At 45.9% G+C, this 19,573-nt stretch overlaps 1 non-coding gene and 1 pseudogene across 1 annotated transcript; one reads left to right on the top strand and one right to left on the bottom strand.

Annotated features, from left to right (window-relative positions):
* Nucleotides 1-1,094: 1,094 nt before the first annotated feature.
* LOC149355627 (uncharacterized) lies at nt 1,095-8,933 on the bottom strand (annotated as a pseudogene).
* A 7,261-nt stretch (nt 8,934-16,194) lies between these two features.
* On the top strand, nt 16,195-16,266 carry TRNAA-CGC (transfer RNA alanine (anticodon CGC)). Its single transcript has one exon. It is a non-coding gene; the product is annotated as a tRNA-Ala (tRNA).
* Nucleotides 16,267-19,573: the final 3,307 nt, after the last annotated feature.

Below are 19,573 nucleotides of genomic sequence, written 5' to 3'. Positions count from 1 at the left end.
TAAAAAATAAAGGTAAAAAAGATAAAAAAGGTAAAAGGTAAGAAAAGGTAAAAAAGAAAAGACAGTTTTCTAGCTGTGGTGCATCACATCTTCCCTCTCAGTAGACTCTTACTACAAGCCTTTCACGTTTAGAGTGGGTCTCCCTCTATTTTGCATTTTTCTGCGGTAGTCCCATGGGAATGGATTACATTTATGTGCACAGAAATGTTGGCTTAGTTGCTATCATCACTCGCCCTTGGTGTGTACTTTCAAGTGGATCACGCAGTACTGGGAAAATTTGTTCAGCATCTTATTTAATGACTGCATGCCGAAAAACTGAGCTTTCGGGTAATCGTTGAGTGTAATGTGTCTTGCTCGTTTTCATACCATTGCAATTCGACTTATTTTCATCACGGCATAAACGGCTGAATTTTTTTTATATAGGTTCCTCAATGCAACAGAAGCTGGGACAGCTGCTGTTGGCTCTTCAGGGCAAGCAAAACTAGTGCCCACTTCCTTGTGTGGGAATACGATACAATGACAGACATTTTTTTAGGCAGGTTCTCAAATTCACAAGCAGCAGCCACTGACACATATCCAGGGTAAGGGAGCTGTGTGAACTTTCTTTTACAGGAAGCAGACATAATTTTCCAGTGTATTTCCCGAATTTGATGATTTGGCTTTTCCTGCAGGTCTGCCAAAAGGCGGCATCAAATGGACCTCCCTCTCGGTACTGGCATGGTTCACGTTTCCTGCAGTATTTGAATGGTAATCAATGATTGCAAAAAAATGTGCTCATATATTTATATGCAGGACCAAAATAAGGCAGTCGGAGAGCTTTGATGAAGCCGTGAAAGATGCCCTGGGCATCTTTCACGGCTTTGCTGCTGTTCAGCAACACTTATAGAAATTTAAAAAATTCAAATGCCTCCACTGAGGTACGACTGTCAAGAAGCAGCGAACTACATGGCTGCTAACTTGAGGATTCTACCCCTTCCCCCCGACCCCCCCCCCCCCCCCCCCCCCCCCCCCCCCCCAAAAAAAAAAAAAAACTGATGCGAGCTAACGTTCAAGGTCAACAAACTGCTGTACGGAGGTGAAATAGAGGAATGCCACTAAATGAAATGTAATCTGGGAGCATTGTGAAAATAATTTTCTACGAAAGCAAGCAGTTTGGGCTTTCTTTTGACATGATAGTGTTTCAGCACATTGACAAGTCGTTGCCCGTTAGCGGAATTCACCGACCGTCCTGCACGGGTCACGGCACCTTCCTGCCATGACACCTGGCCGTCACTGAAGAAGTAGGATGTCAGCCTGTCCCGTACTTTCAGTGCAGCACTGTAACAAAGAAATGCATGAGATGTTCATTCCTTTCCTTCAGCTTATCCTGCCTATCTGACTGGGGTCAGTGCCTCTAATGGGCGCGCTTTTTACTTCTCGCCCTTGTTGTACCCACTGACTTCTCTTGAAGACATGCACTACGCATGTACACCCACCGTCAAAAGTAAATGGAAGGCGACTTTGTAAAAAAAAATTAAGTTCTTTAAATCTAAAGCATAATGGTCCTTATTTGTTGGTGCACAGTACAATTCGCAAAATCACAATTAGGCTGCACATATGTATTCAATGATACATGAATTGGGCGGGCAATAATTAAATTTTTTCTTTAATATTGCCTTCAATTTACTTTTGACGGCACCTATATCTTTGACCTGTTATAACTGATACTGCAAACTCTAATGGAAAGCGTCTTATGTCATATGATGGGGAATTATGTAGTTAAGTCAAATGTTTAGAACTTTCACAATGTGTTATTGTAGAGGCTCAGCTGCTTTAAGGTAAATAAAGGAGGGAATGCAAACTATTGTTCAAAAAGCAAGCAACCGGTTCAAAGAAAGCAAGCACCCAAGGAACATTCGAAATGTATGCGCTACTTGGAAACACAAGTAGCCAAGGAGAAGGAGACATGCTTGTATCATGTGTAATTTTTCATTTTGTCTCCTTGTCTTTCCAAGTAAAGCTTACGTTTCCATTATGATAAAGCAATTGGCCCCTGTGTTAGCATTGTTACTCAAGAAAATCTACACTGACAGCAAATGCAAACTATTACTGTTTTCATGCTGTTTTGAAAACAATAATTAGCGAGCAGTGTGGTATCCCTGGTCCCTCCATCCAGGGAGGGCACTACTACCCTTTCTTCGTGCCCCATTTGTGACATTCTCCTCCCAGTGTTCATGGTCAGTAAATCTAGAATGGTTGTGCGTTGTCTTTGAGGACACGGAATCTTTCATTATAAAAGTGTGGAGCACCACGCATGCCCTTACAATATTCTCAGTGTTTTTTTTTTCTGACGCTCCAAAGGACGTCTCTTCAGTATTCGCCACCTGCTGGCCAGAATACCGAAGATGTTTTTTATGAGCCTTCTGGTGTAACTCAGCCGGTAATTAAATACTGCCCTTTTCAAGTACTCGCTGTACTGGCTGACCCTGTAGCGCTGTACTGGCTAACCCAGTAGGCGTGAAGAGTTTGACAAAAACATAAGGTCGGAGATTAAAATTACGGAATATTTACAGATGCTTAGATGAAAAAATTAGGACAACGCTTAAGCTTCGCCTTAAGAGTAGACACGATAGCACCTTCTCCTTTTTCCTCTTCTCATTTTTTTTCTTTCTCACTTCTCACCTAAACTCAAGTTGCATTCGTAGTTCGTAGGCACATCGTTCTCGAGAAACCCGATGCCACGAACGCCAGCATAGCTTCCGCGCCGAACGAACGGGCAGCAAGCAGCAAGCTTCGTGGTGAACGCGCCTAGGATGTGCGCTGCGTTGCTCCCCGCTCACCGTGTGGTTCCTGCGTCCCCGCACTGCCCCACTGATATACACCTCAGTACATATTTCTAAAGCACCCTTCTAAGACAACACCGTCTTCACTTGACGCGCCTTTGTTCATTCCAAACCATCGAGCTGGCATGGCGGAGTGGTTAGCGTGCTCGTCTCCCACTCAGGAGGCCCTGGTTCCATTCCCCAACTAAACCAATTTCCTGCTCGGTTTTATTTATGAATGCTTCTGGGATTTTTCGCACACGGCCAACGCCGCCGACGACGACATCGGCTTTTCTGCGACACGGGGCCCTTGACGCTGTCCCGTTAAAATGGCATGGCACTAATTTGAAATATACCTGCGCTTAAAAGACACGGACTGAAAGAAATCTATCTTTCTTTCTTTCAGTCCGTGTCTTTTAAGCGCAGGTATATTTCAATATGGTAAACCAACTCGCCCAAGAAACCACTCCACTAATTTGAAATTGTTGAAATAACTGGCAGCTGTGCACATCAGTTCAAATGAACTTTAAAAGAATAAACTGCTGCGATATGTTGTCCTCTAGGTGCTTTTTTCCAGCGCAACCACTTTGAAATTACATTAGCTGAAGTAGGGGTTTTTATTCGGTGTTTTAATACTTAAGTTGCGCTAAAATATGCTACTTAGGGCCACCTTTGGCTGCAAACTATGATGTGATTTTGAGTGTTTATTATACTATCAGCAAAATAGGTTAAATTGATGTATTTGCTCGTAATCATGTGATTAAACGACATATTTCAACACTACATTTTATTACTGCATTGTACCATTGCTTTGAAACAAGGTGCAACCTTACATGTAGATGAACAGTAATAAAGGTATTTTAATACACTAATACTGCACTTCGTGCACGAAACTCAGTCGTCTGGATCATTTTTTTATGCAGAAACTAAACCTTTGCTTGTAAGTACAAACATGCTTTGTCCATGCATGCAGGCTAATAATTTTTTTGTAGACATTGTTTAACTTTTGCTAACGCGTGCATACAGTGCAAAAAACTGCATCTGCTATGGCAAACACTGACAGCAGTAGCCCAGTACAGCTGCATTAAATTTTCTGATGAGTGAAACATGTCCTCTATAAAAGTAAGTAGTGCGACTAAGAATCTCGAGGATAAGGCCACTTGAGGTAAGGCTTCAATGTGAAGGCCTCGTCGCCCACCATTAAGTATGGATTTAGTCCCGTTGAGCCCACTGTTGCTAGTAAGGAAATCCCAAATCTGAACATCAATTATGCGGATCAACTTTGTTCTTAAAAAAACTCGCCCTTCGCTTTCTGTCGCGTAGTGACCAATGCTCATATACACGAATCTGAAATAAAGCAGATGGTTTCAACGTAGCCCGTACGGCATCTAATACAGCACATTACTTTTACATTGCTCCTCATGAAGTCACTATTGCGTTCCTGTCACTTAAAGTTATTTCTGTGCTGCGTTAGAGCTTGACTGAATATACACGCCATACACAACCAGGGCTCAGAGATTAACATTTCAACATCGGCTGCAATATAATTGTGTACGATCACATATATTAAGTGTGATCTGCGTCAACAAGCCATTGTAATGATAAACGTGTCTGCACTATGCGTCACGTAACTTACAGCGCTGAATTTCCCTCTTTCCTTTCAGTGAATTCAATGGAGCGCTCTTTCAATGGATATAATACAGTGTTTTCTTAGTGCTCACGAAAAAATCAACCAGTAACGAACACAGTTTAACAAAAACTTTCTTTTGCAATGAATGAAACACACCTGTAATGTGCACAGCGCGTCCACCCTGCCACCCTGGCAGGTGGCAGTTAATGGTTGCTCGCCAGAGCTTGCTCGCCCAATGAACGCAGTGGCCTATTGCTGCAGTGCCGCGTGTCTCCCACAACGTTGTCAGCGCTAACTCATGCAGCCCACATTTCTCTCTCATCCCCCCACGCACCTCAAAACGCGATTCAGGCGCCCACTGACCAAGGGAGCCAGTTATGCGCATTTCCTTTCTTTAAAATCATCGGAGTATAAAACGTTGTCAACGCCAATGCCAACGCCAATGAATACAATGAAAGCCGGGAGCCCATGGCTTCAGTGCCGCGTTTCTGCCACAATGTTCTCAATGCCAACGCATGCAGCTCAAACCTGTCATTACCGCCAGGTAGTTTAAAGCACGACTGATGTGTCCACTATCCTGGAGGGCCAGTTATGCGCCTTTCCTTTGCTCTCCAAGCTGCCGCTCTTCATCGGTTTCATAGCTTAAAGCGCCTCTTAGGTGTCCACTGTCCGAGGGGGCCAGATGCACCTTTCCTTTCTTCTGTTTTATCTGAAGGTCAAATGAAGGTGAAATCTCCTGACACGGTGACCTTGGCTTTAACTAGCGTAGTGAAGCTTTCGCTTCAAAAGGGTACCCGCAATAAATACGTGCCCATGGGTAAATGATGAGGGGGGGTGGGGGGCGTGAGCTGCATCACAGTGCTCCAGGACAATATATTTCGAGGGACTGCTGATCAGACACTGTGAAAGGGCAGTATCGGGCCATGGACTTTCGGACTTACTGTCATGGCAAGTCGATCGTGTGCAGTTATCGACTGCCTGAACGAGGTGTCTTGGCGCTCAATCACAGGCCGGACTAGGTGAAGCAGTGTATTGAAAGCGTTCTGCAGCATCCGAAGGAAGCTAAAATCAAGAATCAAAAGCAACATCAGTATAACGTTGCACATGTGGCACATTACGCATTTAAAAAGGTTGTGATCACTCATCATCATCATCATCATCCGCTTGACTACGCCCACTTCAGGGTAAAGGCCTCTCCCATGTCTCTCCAATTAATCCTGTCCTTCGCAGGCTGCGGCCACCGTATTCGCGCAAATTTCTTAATCTCATCCGCCCACCTAACTTTCTTCCGCCTACTGCTGCGCTTGCCTTCTCTTGGTATCCACTCCGTTACCCTTAAGGACCAGCGGTTATCTTGCCTTCGCATTACATGCCCTACCCACTCTCGGATAAAGACAATATCGGGCGTGCACCCGGGGCAACAAAGCATTTGCCTGCCCCTCAAAGTCTCGTTAGCGCCAACAGGGGCGCACCCAAAACCATCGCCCACGTGCTTTTTGTACACGCCGCCGTCGCAAACGCAACGAGAAAAGAATTACCCAAACGCTCTTCGTAGAACATTGTTGTCTGCACCTGCCGCTGAGAAGTCGGCGCCATCAGCGCGGTAGATGACGAGGGACAACGAGCTGGTATGTGGTGTGATAAAAAGCGCGCGAAAGCCGCGGAGTCATGCCTATTCTCGTTCAGTTCGAGATATATATATATATATATTTATATATATATATATATATATATATATATATATATATATATATATATATATATTGTAGATCAAGGCATAATAAATGAATAAGAAAATAGGCCTCTCCCGCACCACTACTGTATCGCCGGTTTAAGGCAATCAAAATAAACAAATTGGCCCGTAGGCAATTGTAATTTTGCCACCAAAAGGTGGAAAGAAATCAATAAGGGAATGCTACTATAGCGACCCACAGCCAGGCGAGCGAGCCTGGGGAGACTCCCCTGATCTCCCGTGGAAAGTAGCGGAAGGGATAGACAAATGGATGGGATGAATGGTTGTAGGGAAATCGGTTGGGACAAAGGATGGGAATGGGGACAGCGAGATTTTTGTTCAGATCCTTCGGTTATCTCGACTCCATTTCTGGCCTGCCTGGCCAGGGCAGGAAGAGCATCGAGATTGCCCAATGGTGCGGCCCCGCTCACGGGATGCCCGACCACCCACCAACGCAACGGGCTCCGACCGCCGGAGACAGGTGAACCTAACAAGGGGTCAGCAGCTACCTGGGGCCCCTCCACGACCGGGTTTATTTCCAACCTGCTAGCTACCAATCGACGAGTGCTTTTCAAGGTTTTTCAGACTCCGGAAGTATGTGTGATGTGATCCTGCCTGTAGAGGCCTTAGATCGTCGTCCTACCGGCCCTCCGGCCCTCGGCTCAAGACCTAACACCTTCGGGGGGACCCATCTGTGCTTCCAACCAACCAACCATGCACTTATTTTCTCCCCTAGCTTGCTCTTCTCCTACTGAGGAGGGAGAGTTGAAGGCCGGGCGACCGGGCCACAAACCAAGAACGGGGCTTAGGGCCTACTCTGCCGTTACTCCACAACATCGCCGGGGTCACCTGGACGCTTCGAGGTTGTACTACGCCCCCATCCTCGGCATCCCGCAAAGGCCATAACAGCCCTGCGGAAGGCCGTAAGGCCGCTTCCCCGAGGCGTCGTTTCAGACCCTGGCTACTATGAACCTGGTTTCTCCGTAACCAGAAACCGGCGCGTCGGTAGCCAGACTTGCACGCCCCCGCGTGCGGAGGGAGATAGCATGTATTTGAAAACCTTTTGATGTCTGGACATGCCTTCCGTGCCGGATTTCGTGGGTCCAACCTGTGTATAAACCCAGGCCTGCCTCCGCTCAGGCATCGGACCTCACGCGCGCGACTGGCCCTCACAGTCGCCTGGGAGTCGCTGCCACTCCCATAGAGTTTTGCATCCCCAGAGTATGGGTCCCGGCCGTCCCATCCCCACCGCTGGCGTTGCACCAGAACAAAGCCTAGTAGCCGAAACTACACCGGACCGTATTCGGTGACGGGGGGGGGGGGGGGGGGGGGGGGGGGGGGCACTCAGTTCGAGAAAATGCGAAAGCAGCGCTGTCACATGACCTCCGCGACGGCCGTTGAGCGGAATCGGTGCGGCGCCTCTGGCGCGCGGCGTTCTTCCCGCCGGCGGCACGCCGCACGCGTTTTTCCGTCAGTGTGTTCGCACGTTTAGAGTTATGGCGTCAAAAGGCATTTCTTGCAGTTTTCCCTACCACAACCAAAATTTTGCCAATTTGCTATCGTGCATCCGAGTTCAGCTGTAAGCAGAAGTGGTGATGCTCGAGTGGGGCGTCCGACAGCTGTACTTCTACTATTTTATCTGTACATTTTTTGGAGAATGATGTGAAGCGTTGGGGGAAAACAGTATAAAGGAAAAACTACTATCTGAAAGCTTTGAGTAAAAATTATGGTCCCGCCTGGTGATGCAATGAAGAACTCTATGCGACTATTTGTTTTTATTTATTTATTTGCGTAATCGAGGTCTCCACGAACAGCATTTCTGCCTAGACAGTTGAGTGCCATTATGAAGTAAATAAAAAACGGAACAGGATCTCCGGCCTCAGCGGGGTACAATCAATTACAGTAAACAAAAAAGACGCGGAAAAGGATGTCAGGCCTCCGTGAGCTACATACAAGTGTTCGCAATCTCTGTAATGCTACACGCCAGTGCAGTAGTCGTCCTTTGTAGACACGGGGCATTTTAAACGCAGACCTTTTTGCAGGTGTGTGTGTGGTAGAGTCATTGATTATTGGGAGACACGTCTTAAGTTGCCCCAGGGTTTTTCACTATGTTAAGTTCTGTCTGTGGCGTAGGCAAATTTAGACGCGGCATTTCAGAGGTGCTTAAAAAAGAACATGCTTACGTGATCTTGAGAATCTGACCTTCGATGAAATGGCTTTCTTCGTTTAGTTGGGTCTTGTAGGTACCCACTAAAAAAATGACTAACAATCTGGTCCAAGAAATTTATTTTGGCCCCACATGCAAGTCTGCAGCATAAATGCAAGCGATGCAGTTGCCCGGATATTGGTGTGCCCTGTTGTGAGTCTCGTTACCTTCCTAGCACACCATTACGTTTAAGAAGCCTAGGCTCTAGTCAGTATCGCTTCACACTCGAAACCATTACGCTCGTGCATTTTCCTGTGTATTGCAGTTCGTGTGTTCGTACATCTTGAGTGATTGCTATAATGGTAAAGCACGTGAAATAGCTGTGACATGCAATCGCATGTCATAGCATTAGTTTCATCTATATTCTTATCTCCAGGCGACGACAGCCAGAGGTCCAGGGCCACTCCACTGGAACGCTTTCATAAGTGATCACTATCACCTCCTGCAACCAGCCTTCTGGAGCTCCCAATGGAAATGCCTGGCTCTCCTTAGCAGCCAAGGAGCCAAGGAGAGCCGGGAAGCCTGGGACAGAGCAGTCATCCCATCAGCCAGCAAATTCCACATGATTCTCGAAGCCTTGTGTAAGGGTCAGAGAGGCTAAAAATTAGTCTGCTGTATTGGCCATCAGGAAGGATGTGTGATTATTGCGTGTGTTGACTACGACCGGAGGTGCGTGACATCTATTTATTGAATGGGGTAAAGCAAGCAAAGGGTTGTGGTCTTTATACAATGTTGCTTGGTTAACAATTTAAGGCGCCATTTTTTCTTTCCATCGAAAACAAAGTATTTTTCCGCCTAAATATTATGTTGTGGCCTCCTGGTAGACAACTTGTTAGTTTCCCACAGCAAATTATCATCATCACCATCATCAGCCTGATTGTGCCCACTGCCAGATATCTGTGACAGCCTCGGTTATTTCCGCAAACTTCATGATCTCATCCGCCCACCGAACATTCTGCCGCCCCTTGCTACGCTTTTTTCTGGAATGCAGTCAGTTGCCCTTAACAACCATCGGTTATCTTGACTTAACACCACATGCCCTGTCCAAGCTAATTTCTTCTTGACTTCGACTAGAAGGTCATTAACGCGCACTTGTTCTCTAATCAGCCCTCCTTTTCTGTTGTCTCTTAACGTTACACCTATTATTTCTCTTTCCATAGCGCGCTGCGTTGTTCTCAATATAAGTTGGGCCCTTTTCGTAAACTCACACATTTCTGCACCACAGGTGAGTAGCGGTGAGATACAGTATTTATGTACTTTTCTCTAGAGGGTTATTGGTAAACTGCCACTCATGATCTGAACCTGCCATATGCGTTCCATCGAATTCTTTCTTCTAGTTATTTCACTCTCACTTTGAGGATCTGCGTCACTACCAGCCTTAAGGACGTAGCTATTTAGCACTTCCAGCGCATCGCTACCAATCGTGAAATGCTGTTGCTTTCAGAGACTGCTGTACATTACTTTAGTTTTCTAAATGCTAATTTTCAGACCCACCGTTCTGCTTAGCCAGTCTAAGTAATTCGTATTGCCTTGCACTATACTTCCTGAGTAACTTAGCAAGGCAGTGTCGTCAGCGAATATCATAGATTAAAGCTATCTTACATTAACTCTTATCCCCAGCTGTTCCCATTCTAGATCTCTAAATACCTCTTGAAAACCGGCTTGGAGAAATCATGTCTCCATGCCTGACACACTGCCTTATTGGAATTTTACAGCTACTTTAACGGAGGACTACAGTAGCTATGCAGCGTTATAGATATCTTCCAGTATTTTTACATAGCTCTCTTCTACAGCCTGATCCCGTAATGCCTGCATAACTGCTGAGGTTTTGACTGAGTCAAACGCTTTCTCGTCATCTATGAAGTATATATGAAGGGGTTGCTCATAGTGTGTATATGGTCTATTATCGAGGAGCAGCCATCACGTATGTCTGCGTGCCATTTGGCTGGTTAAGTCTGAGGTTGTTTTGATTCTATTACCGAACCCCTTAATAAATCCCTTGTAGGCAACGGACAGTAAGCCAATCGGTCTGTAATTTCTTATGGATTCTTCTTATGCCGTTTCTTATGAATTAAGGTGATGTAAAGACGCGGACTTTGACACGGACTGAGCAAGATAGGACGACACAGCGCTGCCCATTCCGGTATGGAAATTGTCCACTCCCGTACAAGGTGGTGGCCAGAATAATTTTGCCTTCGTTCTGAGTGCCTTAGCGCTCCTCTGAAATTCCTTGATAGATAGTCATCTATCCTTAATATATAGTAATCATTCCTGGTAGATAGTCATCTCAACCAGCTAAACGCGCAGTCCTTTGTACTTGTAGCCTCTCTCACCTTCGTTTTCCTAGTATTTTCAAGGGAGAAAACCAGCCACAAGAAGAGAACGACACAGGACCACGGCTTATTGTCCTGTGTCGTTTTCTTCTTGTGTTTCCGTCTTTTTTGGCTGATTTTCTCCCTTTACATGCCATACCAACAGGCCCATCATTCTGCCCTACTCCTAGTATTTTGCACCGAAGTTTTGCTGTTGAACTACTAAAACGGGGAAACGTACGTGTGGGTAAGAGCGGGGTTTCAGGAATTATGGAGGGCAAAGCTTTCGTAGTGTTGCTGGCACTCAAGAAGTCCGTAGTTTTATCGAGCGGGAAGAAATAAATGGTGGAAGGGCATCCTTTATCCCCTTTCAGTAAGGGGGTGTGAACTTAACAATGGCTGCTGCACACCACTCCCGCCCCCCCCCCCTTCTGGCCTACTGACGTAGGCATGCTTTGCGTGCAATCCGAGGTGTGCCCTTAGCGTTTGTCATTAGCTGCCTGTTCATCTTTCCTTATTGGCCTGTAGTTGCCAGTCTCGTCCTCGGTATGCAATTTCACCGAATGAACAAAGCAGCATTGTTGCTGAAGCGCCGCGGGAGCCGAGTAATGTGTCAATTACAGATTACCTGTGCTGTGGCTATTGGGAAATGCATTCGTACGAAAGTTAGTGACTCACAGTAAGGAGTAAAGGCAAAGGTAGGAAGTCACTGCTTTTCAATTTCCACACCAGACATTTCTACTCTGCTTTGGAAATCGTCCACTCCCGAACAACTTTCTGTGGCTCTGCAGCAAATGCTATGCAAGAAAGGGATGGAGGTGGACCTTTGTCTCCTGTGCCGTAGGTAGTGTGTTCGCTGTTCAGTTTAGGGGTGCGGAGGGGTGCAAGAGAGAGAGAGAGGGTTGCCCAGCGCCTAACTCCTTGTGCGCTCTTTTTAGGCAGCCGGCATCCGTCTGAAGGGAACGCAGACTGAGGGGCCCCAGTCTCTTGCTTTCCGCAAAGAATGAGTGCCGTCTGCGGACGCAACTTTTCAGCAGATTTCGGTTGGTAACAAGCCTGGTGGTGAGGCTGACTCGTTAAGGTGAGACGAGCTTTGTGAATAAAAGATGAAACTTCGAAAACCACAGGCCACAGCTCTGCTGGCCGCGTGCAGCCTGTGGAGCGCATGTTTGAGACCCCTGGTAAGGACACTTTTCTTCCAGAGCAAAACTAACTATAGGAGGGTTTCCTACAATAATGAGTTAAATCGCGAAAAAGCAACAAAAATATTCAGAACACACTGTTAGAGACAGGTCTGTTTGTGTGCTAGCGCAACAAATAAAACGAGCACGATAGAACTGAAATACAAAAAAAAAACCAAATATGCTAGCTCCGGGAAAAGAGATATAAGCGATGTTGATGTACATTTTTAAAAGAGAGTCTTCGTGTCTTAGAGGTGTAATTAATCTTCGCTATTATAGCGCTTGTCCCGTTCCTCTTTGTCCTGTGTTGTTTCCCGCGCTATGATTACGCTGTTGCAATGAATCACCAACCTACCCAAGCCTATTCTGTTCTGAAGGCTATTATTGAGCTTCCTATTATTGAGCTCCGACTGATTCTGCGGCAAGCTCAAGGACCTATCTTTGCCTAGCGGTTTCGTTGACTCTACTTAGTTGGTTTTCGTTTTCTTTCTCGGCAAGCCCATGAATCTCAAGGTTTTGGCGCCTGCTTCGCCACCGCAGCTCATTTAAGACCTTGCAGAGCTTTGCAACTCTTCGGAGTGGTCTATTTGTTCAAGAAGGTTAGCTCGAATATTCAGTTGTTATTCAATTACATAACAAGCATCTGACAGTGAAAGAAACGGTTTTGTCGGACTGACTGTTCCTGTAATCGTCTAACACCAATTGTATTGTATTTCGTGACTAGGATATAGAGAAGCATGCCAGCTATCTACTCGCATTTTGTCATAGCGTGCACTGTTTTTAAACGTCAAAGATTACTGCTTCGTTGTGAACACCAAACCTGTAATGGTTACAAAACAAAAGCAACACCGTGACTCGGTCAGTTGCTTGTTGCTTTCATTACCGACACCAGGCACTAGTGCCCAATATACAAACATGCAGCATCACCGTCAGCCAAGCTACATGTACTGCAGGACAAAGGCCCCTCCCATATGTTTCCAAATAACCCTTTCCTGCATCAGCTGTGGCTACCCTATACCACGAACATCCAAGTTTTGTCTGTCCTCGGCTGGGTTGACTTTTCAGTGCTCTAGCACTTATAGTGCCTTTCCCTGCATTTAGCCGCTGTCTGTTTTTGTGTGTTTTTTCCCTGTATGTCTGTCTGTGTTTGTCTGAAGCCGCTTTTATGGCATGCTGCTCACCTGCCCACGGAATGGTGGGCAATTGAGCATGAGCAGCCTGCCCACCGTCTCAGGCAGCAGCTCAATTATTCGTGAGAGGCTTGCTCGTGGAGAGCTTGGGTCGCAACCCATCGCAAGGAACCCATGTCCCCCCGATGGCCGCACCTGCCATAGAAGGGCAGTGGAGCATCGCTTAACCGCTGCACCAATGCGCAAGGAGTGCTATGAAGACCCCCAGGGATCTGTGAATAGAGGTAATGAACAATTCCGCGTATATAGACATTAATTCATTACCGCTATCCAAACAACTGCCATTCGTGAGTGAACACCGGATCTGAACAACGGAAAAGAAGTGGAAACCAAACTGCTAGCGCACCTAATTCGCATGTGCCCTAACTAAGCAAATCGACCATAATTTTTTTTCAAGTGCCTCCCTATTCTTACCCCAGTTACCGTCTGTTATCAACTTATGTGCCTTTGGCCATGTCCATTTTCTCTAAATGTCAGATAGGATATCAACTAAGATAAGTTCCCTAACCAACTGCGTTCTCTTCCTGTGTTATGTTCTCTATATGAGTTCCATTCTGATAGCTTGCTGTGCTGTCCTCGTTCAGTTTCAAGCCTATTCCTTTGTTTTTATCGGCAGGTGAGTACTGAAAAAAAAAAACATTGTATGCTCTCTTGCCTGCCAAATGCATGCGACCGCGCTCTTAATCCCCCAGCAATTTCATTTTCATTGCCGGATGAGTCTGCAGTTTCTGCCTGCCCTAGATGTATTCCCTGGCCACTTACAGCACCTCGCTGCTTATTGCAACTCTTCTGAGCTTCCTAGACTGTTCACCATGATTTTCTTCCCATTAATGCTTAGTCTTACTATCCTGATTTCAGTGTTAGTTTGTAAGTCATGCTCTACAATTTTCCGACGTCACTTAGGGAGCCAATAAGTTAATCTAAGGGTTACGGATATGCATTAGCAAGAAAGCTTCACAACAGGACCTTAGGCATCAGTCACGGACTGTGTAAATTTGACCTTCATCTGATTTATAGGTCAAACAACGAAAAAAGAAAAAAGAAATTGAATCAATAGTCATGACTGGGATTCGAACCCACGGCTGCGCTGATAGATCTCCTGTAAGAGCAGCTCATCCAGACCACTCCGCTATTTTTTTCTTTCATGGCATTTATTCTACGCAGGTACGTGGCCTGGGTTTCTTCGCTATATACGAGGGGGTACCCAAAAGAAACCGGACTTATTTTTGTTTGAACTTATTTGTTCACATTTTAGGCACAGACCTTCAATCTCCTTCAAAGTATTCCCCACTTGCAATGATACGCTTGTCGAATCTTTCATTCCATTTTTCAAAACATTGTTTAAATTCATCTTTTGCGATGCTTGACAGCGCCTCCGTCGTTTTTTTTTCACCTCAGCAACACCAGCGAAACGCTTTCCCTTCACCTATTTTTTCATTCTAGGAAACAAAGACAGTAGCACGGGGCAAGGTCGGGAGAGTATGAGGGTTGAGTAATACGGGTCATGCCATTTTTGGTCCAAAATTGTCGCAGAGACAGGGCTGTGTGAGCAGGGGCATTGCCATGATGGTAAAACCACTCACCCAACCGCCACAAATCTGGCCGCTTCCACCGCACACTGTTGCCCAATCTTTTCAAAACATCCAAGTAGAAAGCCTGGCTAACTGTCTGACCCTGCGGAACAAATTCTCAATCGACGACTCCTCTCACGTCGAAAAAACAAATCAGCATTGTTTTGAGGTTTGGTTTCACCTGACGAGCTTTCTTGAGGCGAGGTGAATTTGAAGTTTTCCATTGGCATGATTGTTGCTTTGATTCAGGATTCGATTCAGGAACACTTGAGTTGTCCCCATAGCATCGTCCTTGTACGTCTTTCTTAATATTTCAAGAGTTTCCGTTCAACTTTTTCCGAGCAAAAATCAGAATTTCACCGGCGCACGCTGTTCACGAAAATCAGCCATTGCAAAAACGACATTCACACAAAACAGTCGTCACTCTAAAACTCTGCCTAAACTAGTCTGACCTCCTTCAACGACGGCACTCGGCTTACTGACTCTGGAATGTTCGTTCTATGCGCTCCTAGTGGCAAAACGCGGTACCAAAGAAGCTTTGCCGACCAAAAAATTTAGTCCCGTTTCTTTTGGGTACCCCCTCGTATATATATATATATATATATATATATATATATATATATATATAGCGAATAAAAACAACCACATGCCGCCCGTGGAAACCGAATCCACGACCTCCGAATTACGCGTCCGGTGCTCTACCAACTGAGCTACGGCGACGGCTGTCAGCTCTTCTGCTCTCGGGGGTATTTATGTTTACAAGTGACCTAACGTGAGGGTGTTCAGTAGCGCCACCCACGTTCGTACCGCCACCCAGCGGTAACTCAGGACGTACTGCGTCCACCGCTTCCGAACGTGGGTGGCGCTGATGAACACTGTCAAGGTTAGGTCACTTGTAAACATAAATGTCCCCGGAAGCAGATCTGTCAGCCATCGCCGTAGCTCAGTTGGTAAAGCACCGGACGCGTAATTCAGAGGTCGTGCGTTCGGTTCCCACCGGCGGCATGTGGTCGTTTTCTCTTCTGCTTTTATAATCAATTATCTTTAAGCGATAACATATTCTGTAATATTCTGCATTGATGAACACCACAAAGTAGATAAATATAAATGAAGTCCCCTGTGTTCCTTGGTTTCTGTGGCTGCTGGCTTCTCTCGTGCGTGTTCGTGTGTGTGCATGTGCGTGCGTACATGTGCGTGTGCGTACGTGCGTGTGTGCGCGTGCGTGTGTTTGTGTGCGTGTGTGCGTGTGCGTTAGAAAAGCGTTCGACACTATCAATCACGATATACTATTGGATAAGTTTGAAGGAAGCCAACAGCCACAGAAACCAAGGGGCACAGGGGATTTTGTTTTAATTTATTTATTTATTTTGTGGTGTTGATCAATTTAGAACAGTACTGAATATGTTATCGCTTAAAGCTAATTGATTAGAAAAGCAGAAGAAAAAACAACCACATGCCGCCGGTGGGAACCGAACGCACGACCTCTGAATTACGCATCCGGTGCTTTACCAACTGCCGGCGCTTTGTGCTTGTAAACATAAATGCCCCCGAAAGCGGAAGATTTGACAGCCGTCGCCGTAGCTCAGAGGTAGAGCACCGGACGCGCAATTCGGAGGTCGTGGGTTCGGATCCCACTGGCGGCATATGGTTGTTTTTTCTTCTGCTTTTCTAATCAATTAGCTTTAAGCGATAACATATTCAGTACTGTTCTAAATTGATCAACACCACAAAATAAATAAATCACTTTAAAAAAAAATCCCCTGTCCCCCTTGGTTGCTGTGGCTGTTGGCTTCTTTCATATTTATAACGAGCCCCTCATTCCCCCTCCCTTGTTTGCTTTATTGGATAAGCTGTGCAATGTTGGCATTAGAGGCATCTGCCTTGAACCTTTGAAAAGTTACCGAACTAACCGGTCAAAATATACAAATATAAGCCCCGTTAAATCTGAAAGAGGGTGCATAAAGTTCGGCTTTCCGCAGGGTTGGATTCTTGGCCCACTACTCTGCTTAGTGTGCATCAACGATATAGTCAGCATACCGGACACACATGCGTTATTCTATACGCAGATGACACATATTTTTTTCTGGCACAGACCTGCTCACACTAGAAAGGGAAACAAATAGCTGGCTTCTGAATCTTTCTTTATGGCTACAGAAAAAACAAGATGGAATTGAACACGAAAAAGACCAAATATATCATTTTCCATCCGCGGAATAAACCCATACACCACTTGCCATCTATTAGGTTTCACGAAGACATCATAGAGCGAGTCTCTACACATAGTTTCCTCGTTGTTGTGTTTCAGGGAAATCTGATCTGGTCACCTTATGTACAAAAAATACGGTGCGAAATATCAAGATCCATTGGAATTGTATGCAGATTTAGAGATTTATTACCCAGCTGGTTAAAGAAAGAATTATATTACACTCTCGCCCATTCACGGCTTTATTACTGCTTGATCATTTGGGTAACCACTACAAAGAGCAGTATGGTTAGTTTGCTTACTCTCCAAAAAAGAATTGTACGCCTTATTGAAAATGTTCCACTAGAGAGTCACATTGCACATCTTTTCAGGGAACATCAAATACTAACCGTGAATACCGTAATGAAGCAAAAATTAAATATGGTTATCTACGAAAATTTAAAATGCGATCCGCATACTTTAACTCAACAATATCTCTCCAGGCAGCACAATTATGACTTCCGCCACACAATATACCAAAAAGAAATAATGCGCACGAACTATATAGTTCACAGAAACTAACCAACCAAATTGCAGATCTCTTAAATCACCATCCCATAATTATATCTATTATTAATGAAAGCAAGTTGTAGGTACATTCAAAAAGAGTCTTCACAAGTATGTATTGTCTCTGAATGGAACATCTTGTAATGTCCCAAGTGCTTGAATTTAACAGTTTTGTCTGCAATTCATATGTTTACTGTAAGGTGAAATGTCCGTCCTTTATGTAGTGAATATGTATGCTATATTGTATTCTTTCTATTCAGACTGCCCTTCTTGCTATGCTCTGTGTGATGTGTGACACGTTGAAGGAGGTTGACGCCTAGTCAGGCATGCTGTTGCCCTTTGCCAACCTCCTTGACAGCTGTATCGTTGTCAAAATAAACTTCAAACTTCTTCGGAATAACAAGCTTCCTCGCGCAGCATTTCGTGCCAGTGTTGAGAACATGTTTACATCAGAGGAAATTTTCTTGCATCAGAGAAGCGTTCAAGCGTCTTCAGATTGAGCCACGAATCTGTATTAAGATATTCAAAAGGATGGTCAAAATAGTGCTTAATGTCAGCAAAGGCCATATTTAATGCACTGGAGATCGCCGAGCTGTGTCGGTTGAAGAGCACCTCGAGCCGAAGAGGCGGTTTGGGTAAGCCAGCCGACGGAGTGTCATACAGAGTGCTTCACGGCCTGGCATAGTGACGCGCTGGGCACTGACGATATCGCTCGGTGTCATGAGGCAAGCAACGAGACAATCAAAATCGGCCTTCTCAAAGCAGAAGTCCTCCATTCGGTCGATATTCAGGAGGCCACGCGCTGCCAGATCTTGTCGCGGCTCTGGCTCAAGGAGGGACACGTATAAAATAAATATGTACAATTTCCCTCCTCGAGACAGTCCCAACTTCCAAGAGAGCGTCTGTCAGCACACTGCAGTGCGCCATAACTGCAATGCGCATGTGGAATCCTGTGGCTAAATCGGCGCAACACTTCTTCTAGTTCAACGAAAATAACGGAGCCGCCGCGGTTGCGCAGTGATTATGGTGCTCGGCTGCTGACCAGAAAGACTCACGTTCAATCCCGGCCGCGCAGGTCGCATTTCGATGACGGCGAAATGCTAGAGGCCTGCGTACTGTGCGATGTCAGTGCAAGTTAAAGAACTCCAGGTGCTCGATATTACCGGAGCCGTTCACTACGACATCGCTCACAGCCTGAGTCGCTTTGGGACGTTAAACCCCATAAACCGTAAACATCAAAACCAAGAACGGTCGGCTAGGCGTGTGGGATTGGCTACGATGCTAGCTACAGCTTAGGCTGGCTACCTTCACGTGAGCATTCGAAAAGCCGCTGAGCAGGCTGTTAGCTGAATCGGAGCATGTGCTTCTAATATGCAGATATAAATACTGTCGCGAATCTTAGTGCTGTTTTTTTCGTTCGAACTCAAAGCCACCGGCACGCGGCTTTATCATTTTGTTTGCGGCACAAGATGCGACCAGATTTAATCATGGCCACACGCAATTGTTTCCCTTTTTTCAGATTGTTGTAGTTACTTTTGGTTCCTTATCTCGAAGGTTCTTTGCCGGCTTTAAATTGGGCGCGGCCGAGAACTGCAGGCGTTCTGTTCGGCGACCGCCAAGCGCGCTTGTTGCTACGCCGCCGAGTCATTCAGTTCTTTGTGTGGACAGGTCTGCCGAATAGAGAACCTGCGCTGCCCAGGTGGCACTGCAGTTATTCTACTAGGTGCCTAAAAACTGTTGCCGTCAGTCGCTTGGGCTGCCACAAACGCGAGAGCCCATTCTGAACGATTAGAAGCGTCCGTTTGATTGATAGCGCTATTTGCCTAGCTTCTGTAGACATAACCCAGATGGCTCACAGGCACCACGTGTGGGCTCAACAGAGCGCAGAAGCGCATGCCGATAAGCTCAGGAAGGTGGCGTGGAATAGCACCAAGAGCGCCCCCAAAACTGCTTGCTCCTCTCGCTATGATGTGTGTTACGGCGCTGCAATCGACACGGCAAATTTCAGGTTTTGTTCCCTATAAACAGTTTTTGTAGAAGCCCTTCCGGCTGTTTTTCAGACGTCCGTACGACTACGTGACATCTGGTAAGGTTCTCGGAAGCAGTCCATCTACCGGAGACCCCCTGGAAGCCGTGACGCCAGCCCTCAGCGCCTCTCACCGGAGGACCTGTCACTAGTCCACCGATCAAGCCGACGACTC

The sequence above is a fragment of the Amblyomma mixtum genome, chromosome 3 (genome assembly GCF_055824585.1).
Source record: "Amblyomma mixtum isolate Tamu chromosome 3, ASM5582458v1, whole genome shotgun sequence".
In the NCBI taxonomy this organism is placed as follows: Eukaryota; Metazoa; Arthropoda; class Arachnida; order Ixodida; family Ixodidae; genus Amblyomma; species Amblyomma mixtum.
This window is presented reverse-complemented; position numbering and strand designations above follow the sequence as displayed.